Source organism: Lissotriton helveticus, chromosome 1_1, assembly GCF_964261635.1.
Source record: "Lissotriton helveticus chromosome 1_1, aLisHel1.1, whole genome shotgun sequence".
Lineage (NCBI taxonomy): Eukaryota > Metazoa > Chordata > Amphibia > Caudata > Salamandridae > Lissotriton > Lissotriton helveticus.
The window spans coordinates 551,634,668-551,647,979 of NC_136057.1; the positions used below are offsets into that span (position 1 = coordinate 551,634,668).

Genomic DNA, 13,312 nt, shown 5'->3' on the forward strand with positions numbered 1-13,312 from the left:
CATCAGAAAATTATGGCAAAATCACTCTTCAGTTTGGGAATAATTTCGAATACATTTCTTTTTTTTTCATTTTATCCCATCTCTCAAAGTTGGTTAGCAACACACTCACTCCATCTTCCAGAACCAATCTTACTGGCATACCAAGAGGCCTCACAGAAAATGAGCTGTTTGAGTTTTTCATTTCTCCCCAGGTGATTTCTGTCCTATCTCTTATTACAAAGGAGTCTGTTGATGAGCATGAAGCTAATATTGTCTCTTCATGTTTTGCATGAGTTAATGCAGCTGCAGCAGCTCCCCCATTAGGGTGGAGATGCGATGCCCCACTGCTGTACTCCTGGAAAAATCAATCATGAAAATAAAATTGTTTTATAACCGTTTTATTTTTCAATTTTTTTTAAATCCCGCAGGCTGCCAGCCAAGCAAAGTTTTAGGGCAGGGAAGGGCCAGTACTTCTTGAACAGCAGCTGCTGCTGGGAGGAAGAGTGGTGGAGATTGAATGGCCGCATGTCTGTTTGGTCAGCTGTCTTAAAACAGCCAGCCTGACATGCGCAGTTAGATCTTTTCCACCCGAGCTATGTTTCACAGCTGGCTAGTGAACAGACACAGGATCCCAGGCCCAAGTGAGCACCAAACCAGCCTGCTGCAGCCAATCCTGGTGCTTCTCTCATGCTGGGTAATAGTATTACCAGCATAAGAGCTGTGTCTGGATTGCTGTAAGGGAGTTCACTAGAGTCTGGGACCCTGTGTACCAGCCCATTGACTGTCGGGACAGGAGCAGAACACTGAGGAGTCGGTCGTCGGGTAAGTACACTTTCACAGTTTTTGCTATTCTTCCCCAAGCTGCCTCACCTCTTTATTTGACAGCAGCCGCCAGTGAGTGAATGGCTACCTGAAATGCAAATGTGTGTATAGGAATTCAGCACCTGAAGATAAAGGTCTCCTCCTAAATGTTAATATGTTGGTCCCTGTCTTTCTCTCCTTTATTTGAATTGCCAACAGAACTAAATAACTATATGCAAAGGAACAAAGATCTTATGTTTATTTTAGCATGTGCTAAAAGGAAACTATTGGCGGGGCATGGCAGACAATATTGCTTCTAACTGGCTAGGTTAGAGGCTATACCGTAGATGTATTCCATTTTTATTTTCAGCGTACAATTTCCATAAATCATATATTCGTGTTAGTTCTCCCTCAAAAATATTATCCTTATTTATTACTTACATATGCAATGAGAATATAAAAATAGCAGTACAAATCTTTGTTTAGGTAATTAGCAATCAAATTGAATCATTTATCCATTTGAGGGGGGGAGTTTATATAAATTCCAATGACACAACAGAATACAAAGAGTCAAATCAACCAATCTGAATTAAAACCTCACTCAAGAACAGCTATTATGTTCACATCCCAGTTTTTTTTATCATAGGGTGGGCGTAGTTCGTGAAGTAGTGCTACGCGTAGCTAAGCGAAGTGCACTTCGCACTACGCGAACTTCACGTAGCACTACGCGAGCTGCGTAGTAGCATGCTCGCACTGTGCAAGATGCGTTTTCAATGATTGCGCTGTGCGGACAAGCATCCGGCACTGTGCAATCATTGAAAGCGGCATCTTGCACTGTGCAAGCTGTAGTTTTCTGCTACTCGAGTAGATTTTTACTCGAGCGTCAGCTTTCTCAATGCGAACTGGTAGTTTCTCATCGCAGGCAGTCGCGAGCATGTGCAACCACTCGCAATGAGAAACCTGACGTCCCCGCGTTGAGAATCTCGCCGGGATGTCATTTTGCTTTCTCGCGGTCGCGAACATGTCGTTGAGGAACGCGAACATGCAAAAAATGACCGCTGCACTATGCTATGCTGCACTACACGTGTTCGCACTGTGCTACGTGCAGCTCGCGTAGTGCTAAGTTGCGCAAACTTCGCAAACTACACGAGCGTAGTGTAGTGCTTCGCCCAGGGTTATAGCCCTTATTGATTAGAGGGAGTACACTTCCAGGCCATCTATCGTCAAGAAATGTAGAAATGGACATTCATAAAAGACATTCTTAGATTGCTTATCAATAATCCTTATTAATGCTAGCTCTATTTGTCTTAACCACAAATGGCATTTGTGAGGTGGAATCCAACTCTGAGACAAGCACCCACTGTTGCTACAACTAATCATCTTTACTTTGTTCATGTTACCCCTCCTTCAGGATCTGCTATCCTACAGTCCTTATATTAGTTTCTGGGGGCAGAAGGAACTCGTTGATGTTAAGAGTCCCGACTGGGCTTGGTTCCTTGTTCCTGAGTGCTCTGCTTAAGGGCTACCTCTAATAATTCCTGCGCAGCTGTTCTTCTGCCAATACTGCTCTTTCTAGTGAGATCTTGGACTTGATATTGCCACTGACATTTCACATAGCCCAGGTGCTTTGTGGATGCAGCTATTTCTAAACCATAATGGGTTTGAGTTTGAGTTTGAGTTTAAAGGTATTTATAGAGCGCTCATACACCTAGCGGTTTCTTGGCGCTATATGACTACTGCTACTCAGGGGGCAGGGAAAGTGTGGGGAGGGGACAATTTAAGCGGGGAAGGCTTGGGTAAAAAGAAAGGTTTTGAGGCCTTTACGGAACAAGGGGTACTGGGAGCAGGTTCTCAGATGGAGTGGAAGAGAATTCCAAAGTGCTGGGGCCGTAGTAGAGAATTTGGAGCCTCCCCACTTCTTCCGTTTGAAGCGGGGGACCACAAGAAGATGGTGAGAGGAAGAACGAAGTTCTCTCGATGGAATATAGTCATGGATGACTGTGTTAATAAAAGAGGGGGCAGTACCGGTCCGGGCTTTAAAAATGGTGCAGCCAAGCTTGAATAAGGTGCGCTGTCGGACAGGAAGCCAGTGAAGGGAAGCGAGGAGGGGAGTGACATGGTGGGACTTTGATAAGTTAAAGACCAGCCGAGCGGCTTGATTCTGGACCAGTTGGAGACGCCTCATAAGGTACGCCGGCATGCCGTGATAAATGGCATTGCCATAATCTAGGCGAGATGTTACCATGGCCAGAAGTATAAGTTTGAGCGCAGATGAAGAGAAAAATCGTGAAACTTTACGTATTGTCCTAAGGGAGAGGAAGGCTGAGGATACGACGGCACTGACTTGGGAATGAAGGGAAAGTTGATTATTGATTTTAAACCCAAGAGTTTTGACGGAAGGGACAGGAGTAGGTGGGGGGGCCTAAGGAGAGGGGCCAAAAAGAGGAAGACCAGGGACTGGAGCAACCACCTGTCAACACCAATTCCGTTTTATCGGGATTGAGTCTCAGGTGGTTGAAATTCATCCAATGGGATGATAAATAATAGACGACGATCACAACTTGGTGATAGATCTCAGGTACTGACACATTGCAGAATAATGTGATATGAGTTATTTTTTAATAGCACACACTGACCACCACAAAGGTATGGGTCCCACTTTTTTGTGTGCCCTAACGGGTGGGTACTACAGATCTGCATTTCTTAGAATGGTCATCAATCAGTTGAGAGAGGCCCCACATGGTGACTGGTGTATATATCGGGAATTCAATGACAGAAGAACTGCATTATGTTGAGATTAATTAGATGAGAGGTTCAGTATGGAGATCACCCATATTAATGTCATGTGTGTTACATCATTCATGACATGGTCAGTGACATCACTGATGACATCAATGATGACATCTCAAATGACATCACTGATGACATCATCCAGTGACTGTGTGTTTCTGTAAAGTTTAAATATGTTTTATATACATATTGGCCAAGGTGTATTGAAGAATGACTGGATGTATAAGTGTCTAGATGGAGGATTTAGTAGGTACGTGACTGACTGTATAAGTGAGTGAATAAATGTGTCTTAGAGAATGCATGGGTTAGTGACTAAACTGTGTGAATGTCTGTATAAGTCTGTCTATTGCTGTGTAAGCTGCTTCATTGGTTGGTGAGTAGCTACATGAGTGTCTATATGGGTTATTGATTGGTTGCCTGAGTATTTGTATGGGTGCCTCAGTGTTTGTGTGGGTGGGTCGGAGGTGGTTGACTCTGTGCATAGATGTGTGAGTTCTTTATTCACTGGGTGTATGGGTTCAAAAGTGCATGTGAAAACAGCTGTGTGGGTGAGTGAGTGTATGGGTGTGATGGTGAGTGAATGGATATCTTAGTGCAACATGTCCAAGTAAATAAATACGTAACTCACTGTGCATGTGAGAGTTGGAGTATATAAATGACTATACGTGAGAGTCTGTGATTCTGAGAGTTGCTGTATGGATGAGTGTGTACTTGTATCAGTGATTGTATAATAGAGTAAGTATATGTTAGTATCTGTATGAATAAGTGAGGTTGAGTGTGTATAACAGTATAGGTGAAAAAATAGAAGTGTTTTTCATTCTTTGCATGAGTGACTAGATGTGTGAGTAACTCTGGGTGAGTGACGGTGTGAGTTTTTGTATAGGTGTCTGAGTGCCTATAATAGTGTTGTATTGAGGAGTCACTGGATGTATGAGTGACTGTATGGGTGAATGAGTGGATGTGTGTGTAGACCTAGGAATCAGTGAGTGCATACGTAGTAACTGGTATTGGTGTCTCTATTATTTTGAAAATGGTAGTCTATATTTTAGAGTGGGTGTATCAAAGGTTTCATTAAGGTGTGAGGAGGTGTATCAGATTTTCATGTGGATGATGTCATCAGTGATGTTACTGACCATGTCATGAATGATGTAATATGTGACGTCATCAGCAGTGCATTGCGGGGGCACGAGTTATAGTTAGCTCAACTAACTATAACAGCGGAATTTCTATTGTTTTGTATGAGTGAAATGTCCAACTAACTATACCGTCCCTAAAACATATGGTTTTTTCTGTGAATTTCTAAGGTGTTTTAAATGCTAATTCCTAACTATAACGTGTGTAAAACCTGTTTTTTCAGTGAATTTCAAATGTTTTTTTAAATGCTAATATCTAACTATAATGTACCTGAAACCTATGTTTTTTCAGTGAATTTCAAAGGTTTTTTAAATGTTAATTTCTAATTATAATGTTCATTAAACATATCTTTTTTTCTGTGTTTCTTAATTATCATCCCATTCTCAACCTGGTGAAAACTGCAAATCTCACCACTCTTCCATCGATACCTTCCGCCAACAAAATCGCCACAAATGAGAGCCACAACTAACGCTAATGATATGCAAAGTAGGCGTTCCCGCGCAAAAAAACACAAAAATGCCACTTCTCCATATTTTCATCAACCAGCCAAATCTGCAATGCGATCTAAAAAGCAGACAATAAGCCGACTTACCAGTAACAAATTAACTTCAACCTTTAACTGGTGTAAGGAGGTCGACTATCTACTGCATGGTGAATTAGACCCAAGTCACAGCCACATCTAAAGACCAACACGTGATAGAGCTACTGATCATGCAACTCCAACACCCAACAAGCCAACAACACCCATCGCCACCACCACCAGAACCTCCCCCCGGACCACCCCTCCTGCTACTACCACCAAGGCAGCGCAAAACAGGACAACATACATTCCCAAAATACCAAGGCCCCTCAGCCGCACAATAGCTGAATGTTGCACAATGCCAAGTGTAATGCTGATGTGCTGCACAGACCTCACTATGCATACCACAAACCTCTCCATGTCGAGACAAACTATTGATACTTGTACTGTAGCACAGTGGAGCAACAATGTTACCTCAAACAGTGGGGAAGATCTCAGTCATGTAGCTGTGTTGACCACCCTAGAAGCGGAAGTGGAGTGGGATGCTCCAACGTACGCCACTCCAGCGTAGGAGTATGAATAAATAGGCCAGGCCCTGGGCGTGGTTCACTTCTCGGAAGACCAACAAGATCACAGGCACAAATATGGTGACAATCACAGAGAGATGCTGCAACATGCACCTCCAGACAACAAATGGCATCAGATTTCACGCGAAACATACAGACCAGGTCAGCCTTTGAGTGGAACAGCCACAACCATCAGAGCAGAGCAGAGGCACTCACCCTGGCACGTGGCTGCCGCCATGACACCGGGCCTCCTCCACACAAGCCCCCTGCAAACCCAGCGGCACAGTACCACAGACTTATGTCTGTACCGACTACTGCCTTCGATTTACACTGCGGACAGCAGGGTTCATAATTTGAATTCAGCCTTAATTTATTAATTGCACAGAGTATTGTTTTCTATGTCCTCGGATTCTGTCAGGAAGTGACAAAAAGCATTCCTTGATGTCTATGCTAAATACTGCCTTCGATATACACTGATTACAGCAGGGTTCACAACTTGAATTCAGCCTTGATTTATTAATTCCAGAGAGAACTGGACTCTATGTCCTCGGATTTTGTCAAGAAGAAGTGACAAAAAGCATTCCTCGATGTTCAAGCTAACTACTGCCTTCGATCAACACTGCGGACAGCAGGGCTCACAATTCAGATGCAGTGGCGATTTCAGATGACACAGTCCAGTTTGCAAGACACGTTGCTCCCAGTGCGGCCCGCCGAGACCATGCCTCATAGCAGGATTATGCGCACACGCTGTGTGCTTCAGATGCTACTAACTCGCTGCACCATAAGTCATCTCCACGTGCCCTTATCCAGGCAAGACATTGAACCCAGTGCGGCCCGCCAGGACCAAGTATCATCGCAGGGTGCGCACACGCTGAGTGCTCCAGGTACCACTAACTGTGCAGCTCAACTCAACGTGGCTGTCCGCCCATCCCAACCGCTGCCTGCGCCCTACACTGGGGTTACACGGTTCACAATTCAAGATTAGCAGCAAAGTAAATTGTGTAAGAGACTATAATTGGTTAAGAAGACCAAATGCTCCCAATCTGTGTAGCTCAAGTAAACGCCACCTGCCTGTGAGCCTTTGCTGACCGCTGCCTCCGGTCTACACTGTGGAAGACCGGCAACACGTGGTGCCTAGTAAACCTGTTCAATGCAAGCCGATCCCACATGTGTAACTGGTTCCTGAGTCCTGAATGGCAGTGACCCCAACTTCGTGGCAGATCCCACAACACCAGACTTCCTTCAATCAGGGAAGGATATTTGCATATGGAAGGCCAGTGACACATGGTGCCACTGAACCTGTACTACGCAGGCCGGTGGGGCCTCCAACGTATGCACATGGCTATGGGCCCTTGCTCACCGCTACCTCTGACCTACACTGTTGAAGACCGCCGACACATGGTGCCACTAACTCTGTTCAACTCAAGCCGATCCCACATGTGTAACTGAGTCCTGAGTCCTGAATAGCAGTGACCCCCAACTCCTTGAGAGAACTACAGCAGCAGACTCCCTTCAATCAGTGAGGCATATTGATATATGCAACGGCGGCGACACGTGGTGCCACTAACTTTATTCAACACAAGCCGGTAACTGTGTCCTGAGCACTGACCCCAAGTCTGTGGCAGCGACCACAGCACATCACTCCCTTCGATCAGTGAGGCATATTTCGATTTGCAAGGGCGGCGACACGTAGTCACATTAACCCTCTTTAACACAAGTGTGTCCTGAGTCCTGAATTACAGCGACCCCAGCTTTGTGGCAGCAACCACAGCACATCACTCCCTTCGATTAGTGAGGGGTATTTACAGATTGACGTCTGCCGACAAGTGGTGCCACTGAACCAGCATGACGCAGGCCGGTGGGGCCACCAACGTATGCACATGCCTATGGGCCCTTCGTCATCGCTACCTCTGGTCTACACTACAGTCAGCAGGCCTCACAATTAAGATACAGTCCCGATTCCACATGCTGCAGTCCAGTAGGCAAGACACGTTGCTCCCAGTGCGACCCGTCCACATTAACCATCATCACAGGCGCATACAGTCTCAATGCTTCTGGTACCACTAACCCTATTTAACACAAACCAATCCCACACGTGTAACTGTGTCCTGAGTCCTGAACGACCGTGACCCCAACTTCGTGGCAGCGACCACAGCACCGGACTCCCTTCAGTCTTATTTGTTGTTCTTTTCTTTAAATACATTTTTTATATGTAAATCTATACATGACTAAGATTCTTCTTTCTCCAACCGCACATGGACACTTCCGGGCCCAAGAAGGTTGTTGGGGGTATGTTGGTAATGTGGGAAGAGGGTATGTTACCTGCTACTGTGGGGAGAGGGAACGTCAAAGGGGGTATCACTCACAGAAATAGCTCTGATATGTTTTCACAAATGCCTCGGACAGATGCCAGCTGACGGACTGAATCACAAAATGGGTTTTCAATACTTATATAGTGAGAGTTATGATCTGTTCGGACCCAGGCTTGCAGAGGGACAGCTGCGGCCTGTCCGCTCGACTCCCAGATGCAGTACTATGAGCCTGTGTCATTGTGTCTATCCCTGCCCTGTTCCGTCGCATGCCACGCCACACTACTCCGATTAAGTTGCAACATTGGCCCCACATAGCTACCTGTCGCAGGAGTACTCACTGTTGGTGTGCAGGTCAGTGGTTTAGTTCTCAACATCTCAAGGCCACTCCCTGAGGGCAGGTTTGCACACACACCACACCCATCCGGCACAGGCAATGTGACCACACACATATAATAGATCGACAATGTCACATCCTTTATTGCCAGTGCTGACTAGCTGGTGAATGCTCCACAGGTCTCAACCATAAAGAGTACATGAAAAGTTGTGCAGAAGGTTATCATGAACCTACCAGCACATGGCATGAACTTAAGTTCCACAGGCTTAGCAGCACCAAACCCTGAGGTGGTCTCCATCATTGACGACTCAGAACTTAGTGACATGTGTGAGATCTGCTGGGCTGCAGAAAAGCTGTAGTGGTCTCCATCATTCAGAACTCCGCGACATTTGGGAGATCCGCGAATAAGCTGATGTGGTTTCCGCCATTCAGGACTCAGGACTCAGCAACATCTGTAAGATCCGTAAAGAATCTGATGTGGTCCCTGCCATTCAGGACTCAGCAACACATCTGAGATCGGTGGGGTTTTGACGGGCACGTGGACTCGGCCCACTGCTGCACACTCCGCTGGCACCAGGTAATTATTTGCTCATTAATGAGCAGAGGCAACAGTCTCTCTCTCTCTCTCACTTCGCTCTGTTCTCTCTCTCTTTCGCTCTCTTGATTCCTTTCCTTTTATCTCTCTCTCTCCCTTTTCCCTCTCTCACTCCCTTTCTTTCCGTCCCTCACTTTTTCTCTCTGGCTTGTTTTTCCTTCTCTGTTTCTCTCTCTGTCCTTTGATATGCGCATTACACAAGTCCTTATTTTGTGCTTTATTTTCCAGGCTCTGTCGTCGACATCCATGGTCCTCACAGCACACTTCCACCTTGTTCTTTTCTATTATTTTTGTTAAATTTTGTTTATTGGTTTATTTTTTATATATACATTAATAAAAAAAATAAAATGTAAAAATAGTTTATGGTTTATATGTTTATAAAATAAACCAGTTTGACAAATAAAAATTATTAACTTTTCGATTGTTTTCTTAACTGCTGTGTGACTCTTTCTTGTTCTTATTACTGTTCTTTGCTGGTATCCACCATGGTGTTAAATTTTGGAGCATTTATCGCGGGAATACTGGTGATTTCTGCAGTTTGCACCAACCTCTGAATACTGTGTTAGATTTATCTCAACTTTAGTTGCATTAAAGTGCTGATAATTAAATGCAAAATAGCCGTCCTGTGCAAAAAGACATGAGGGGCACCTCTGCGATTTATTCAAAATACTAAAATCCTGTATTGAATTGCACATAAGTAGTGCCTCCACTTACAGTGGACACACAAAATCAATGAAGAAATGTCATTGTGTTTATATTGATTAGGAATAGTGTGTCAGGTGCTGCATCTTGACGGGATACACTGCCCAGTTTGTATATTGTTTTGCACACAAACAAATGACATCACAACTTTCACAACTGCAAAGCGAAATTAATTCCGGCGATAACCCATGTTACCACCAGGAATTTTACACCTGCTTTCTGCTGGTGTTAAGCAGGACGACTATCTGCAGCATGAAAGGAAACACAGCCGAGAGCCACACCAGAACACCCACACGTGCCATAGAGTCAATGAGCACGATACAGTGATACCCATGAGGGCCACAAGACTCATCGCAACAACACTAGGAACACCAATGCCACCCAAACCCGCATCTAAGCAAGTGTGTCTGTGTGGTCATTTTGTTAGCATGATGGGCATGGGCCCTGCAACATCACAGTGTGCTGTATTCAGCAGACGTTACCATGTCACCTCAGCGTTGGCAGTGACCCTGGACATGTAGCTACGCACGCATCCTCCTGCAAGCACAACTGCAAGCAGGGGTGTGCCTATCCGGCAAGGGAAATGGGGTGTCTTAGACATGTCGGTGTGCAGAAATGCAGTAAGTGTGTCTGTGTTCTGGTGTGGCCTGCCACAAGAGCTGCAGCAGACGATGTTGTAAAGTGGGACACACCACAACCAAACGGCACTCTCATGGTATAGTTCGAATAACGCAGGACATGCCGGAATAAACATTACAATGCTGTGCCGTACGAGTGCACAGGATACAACAGTGCACCGCACAAAAGTGTGGGGGCACGCGGGAGGGAGGAGCAGCTTTTTGGCAACGTAACACACAGTTAACCCGCCCATGTGCCAAGGGCTGAGCATCTCATCCATGATGACCACGGTCGCAGACATCCCACAACACCCACGACCGGCCTTTCTACACATCCTGTATGAATGTGGCGTGGTTTTCACTTCTATGCTCGTTCAGTGGTGTGTAGTTGCCTATGCTCCTTGTTGGTGTGTTTTATTTTGTCCATTCTTTGTCCATGCTTGTGCTGTACTTCATTGTACATATGTGCCATTGTGCCTATCTCCCCCACTCCCTGCTTCTTCCTCTTCCTGGTGCTGTTTCTATAATTTTGATCCTCCACGCACAAATACAAGTAACAAACAAAATAGAATACTTCCTTGATTCTTTTAAGTTTCAAAACTTCTCTCTATTAGTTTCTTTTATATTTTCTATATAAACCGTTTTTTTCTTATTCAACGACACATCGAAGTCAGCAGTGCAACGTATTCTATCAACACACTTTCTAGAACATTCTACTACATGTGCAGGTTAAAAGTTATTTTTTGCAACATTTTCTCGAACATATAACGGCATGTACAGGTTAAAAGTTCACGAATGTTTTAAGTTCGGACAGTGCCTTCCAAATGCAAGTACCAGGTGTGGTTGAGTTGAGCAAATTTTGGACTATAATTTGTTCTCCACGTTCAAACTGCTTTTTTTTTACCAATCACAAACATGCTTTTCCACAAAACGAATGTGCACCCTACTTTTAAAAAACAATGGTTTTCTTCGCCCAATCAGGTACCGTTTTGTATGTGAAAAAAAACTAGTTCCCCATCTTTAAACATATCTCTTATTCTACGAAGGAACTGCATGAGCTACAGACATCTTTCCATACCTTTCAGCCATACCTTCAAAATGCTAGTGTGGATCGTTGGACATAGCTATGTTTTCTGGTGCAACAGGTATGCAGAACAGAGACGTATTGACTTAGACCTAGGTTTACAAAATGTTGACATTAAATGGTTTCCACAGAGAGGATTGAAGTGACACCAATTGTTGCAGTTGGCTAAAACCTGTTTGCATCTCCAACACCCTGACCTCATGACACTGAGGTGGAAATGACCTAGGCACATTGACTTGGGTAGGTTTGGAAATGCTTATGAAGGACACCTTGGGACAATTGATGTTAATTTTGCCTCAAACTGTCTTTGTATATTCCAATATATGCCAAAAACAGAAGTGGAAATGGTCAAAAAATGTTTTCCTCAGATTAAAAAAGCTAGAAAGAAAGTCAAAAAAGCTGTGTCTGCATACCTCAGAGACCACAAAATCTCGCTTTGATCACCGGCTCTACTCACCCATAGGGTCAGTAGTTTGCGCTTTACAAAATACTGTATTGAGTTACCTTTCGCACTCCCTATACAACACCACCTAAGCACCATATACAAGTTGGACAGGTGTGGCCCAGCACCCAGAGCACATGACTTCACAGCATAGGACACACAGTTTGGGCTCACGGTTTCATCCCCGAGTCCAGCAGCAGCTCAATTTACCAGCATGACACTCTAGGAAATACCTCACTTAATTTCCGTACCCAGCACTTTCAGACCGGTAGGAGTCAGTAGTTCAGTGACTTTACCCTGACTCCATTAGCAGCTCAACTTATGCCCCCAGCGCCATCACACCCGTTGGAGTGAATAGTTTGCACTTCACAAATACCAAATTAATTTGATATGCGCTAATGTACCTTTGCACTCTCTGCATAACACCCCTAAGCACCATACACAAGTTACAGTATTCGAAACAAAAGTTCCTCCAAGTAGCTTTAACTGCATGCTGACACTATTTGGACAGATGTGGCACAGCGGCCAGAGCACATGACTTAACAGCATATGACACACAGTTTGGACTCACGCTTTCATCCCCGAGTCCGGCAGCAGCTCAGCTTAGCAGCATGAGACTCTAGACAGTACCTCATATATTTTCCGTACCCCAGGACTTTCAGACCAGTACAGGTCAATAGTTTGTCCTGGTAGTTATACACACATGCTGACACTACTTACACAGGTGTAGTGCTGCGGCCACGGCACAAGACTTCACAGCATAAGACAAAAAATGTGGGCTCACACTTTAATCCCCGCGTCCCGCACCAGCTCACCTTAGCAGCATCAGACTCTAGGCAATACCTCACTTAATTTCTGCATCCCACCACTTTCATACCGGTAGGGGTCAAAACTTTACTTCGCACCCCCTCTATAGCACACCCTAAACACCCCACAGAGGTTACAGTGTTCCTACCTTTCTCTTTCCCACTTTTCCCCCCTTTTTTCCTCCTATGCGCTTCAACAGAATCACAAGATGGCGAGAGTAATGTTAATAGAAAAAGAGCCAGAGGGAGCAACACAGAGGGATTGTTTATTACATAGTAAAAAACAGAGAAGGTGTAATAGGGTGTAAGTGAGAAAAGGAAAATGAATAAGGGAGCGAAAGAAGGGAAGAGAGAAAAAGAAGACTAAAGTAGAGGTACTGGTAGAATGTGAGTGGGTGTTGAAAGTAAAAGGAAGGACAGTAAAGAATGGGGAATGAGGGGTAGTGACGGAACCGGAAAAAATGAACAACGGTGAGGGAGGGTGAGAAAAGAGCAGTGAGTGTAAGTAAAGAGGGGTGAAAGAGGGTGGATAAAAGTGAATAAGGTTAAGACATGGGGAGTGACAGAGAGAAAAGAGAGAGAGAGTAAAGGAAGGAGTGACTGAAAGAGTCTGAGTGAAACAGGAAAGAA

General features: G+C 44.7%; 1 protein-coding gene and 1 long non-coding RNA gene across 2 annotated transcripts in view; both read left to right on the forward strand.

Moving 5' to 3' along the window:
- Nucleotides 1–13,312, forward strand: part of PIK3C2G (phosphatidylinositol-4-phosphate 3-kinase catalytic subunit type 2 gamma) — a 2,201,800-nt gene that overhangs the window by 373,981 nt on the left and 1,814,507 nt on the right. The window lies entirely within an intron of this gene.
- Nucleotides 8,160–9,449, forward strand: LOC144770128 (uncharacterized). The gene is made up of 2 exons (XR_013598807.1): nucleotides 8,160–9,013; nucleotides 9,260–9,449. It is a non-coding gene; the product is annotated as an uncharacterized LOC144770128 (long non-coding RNA).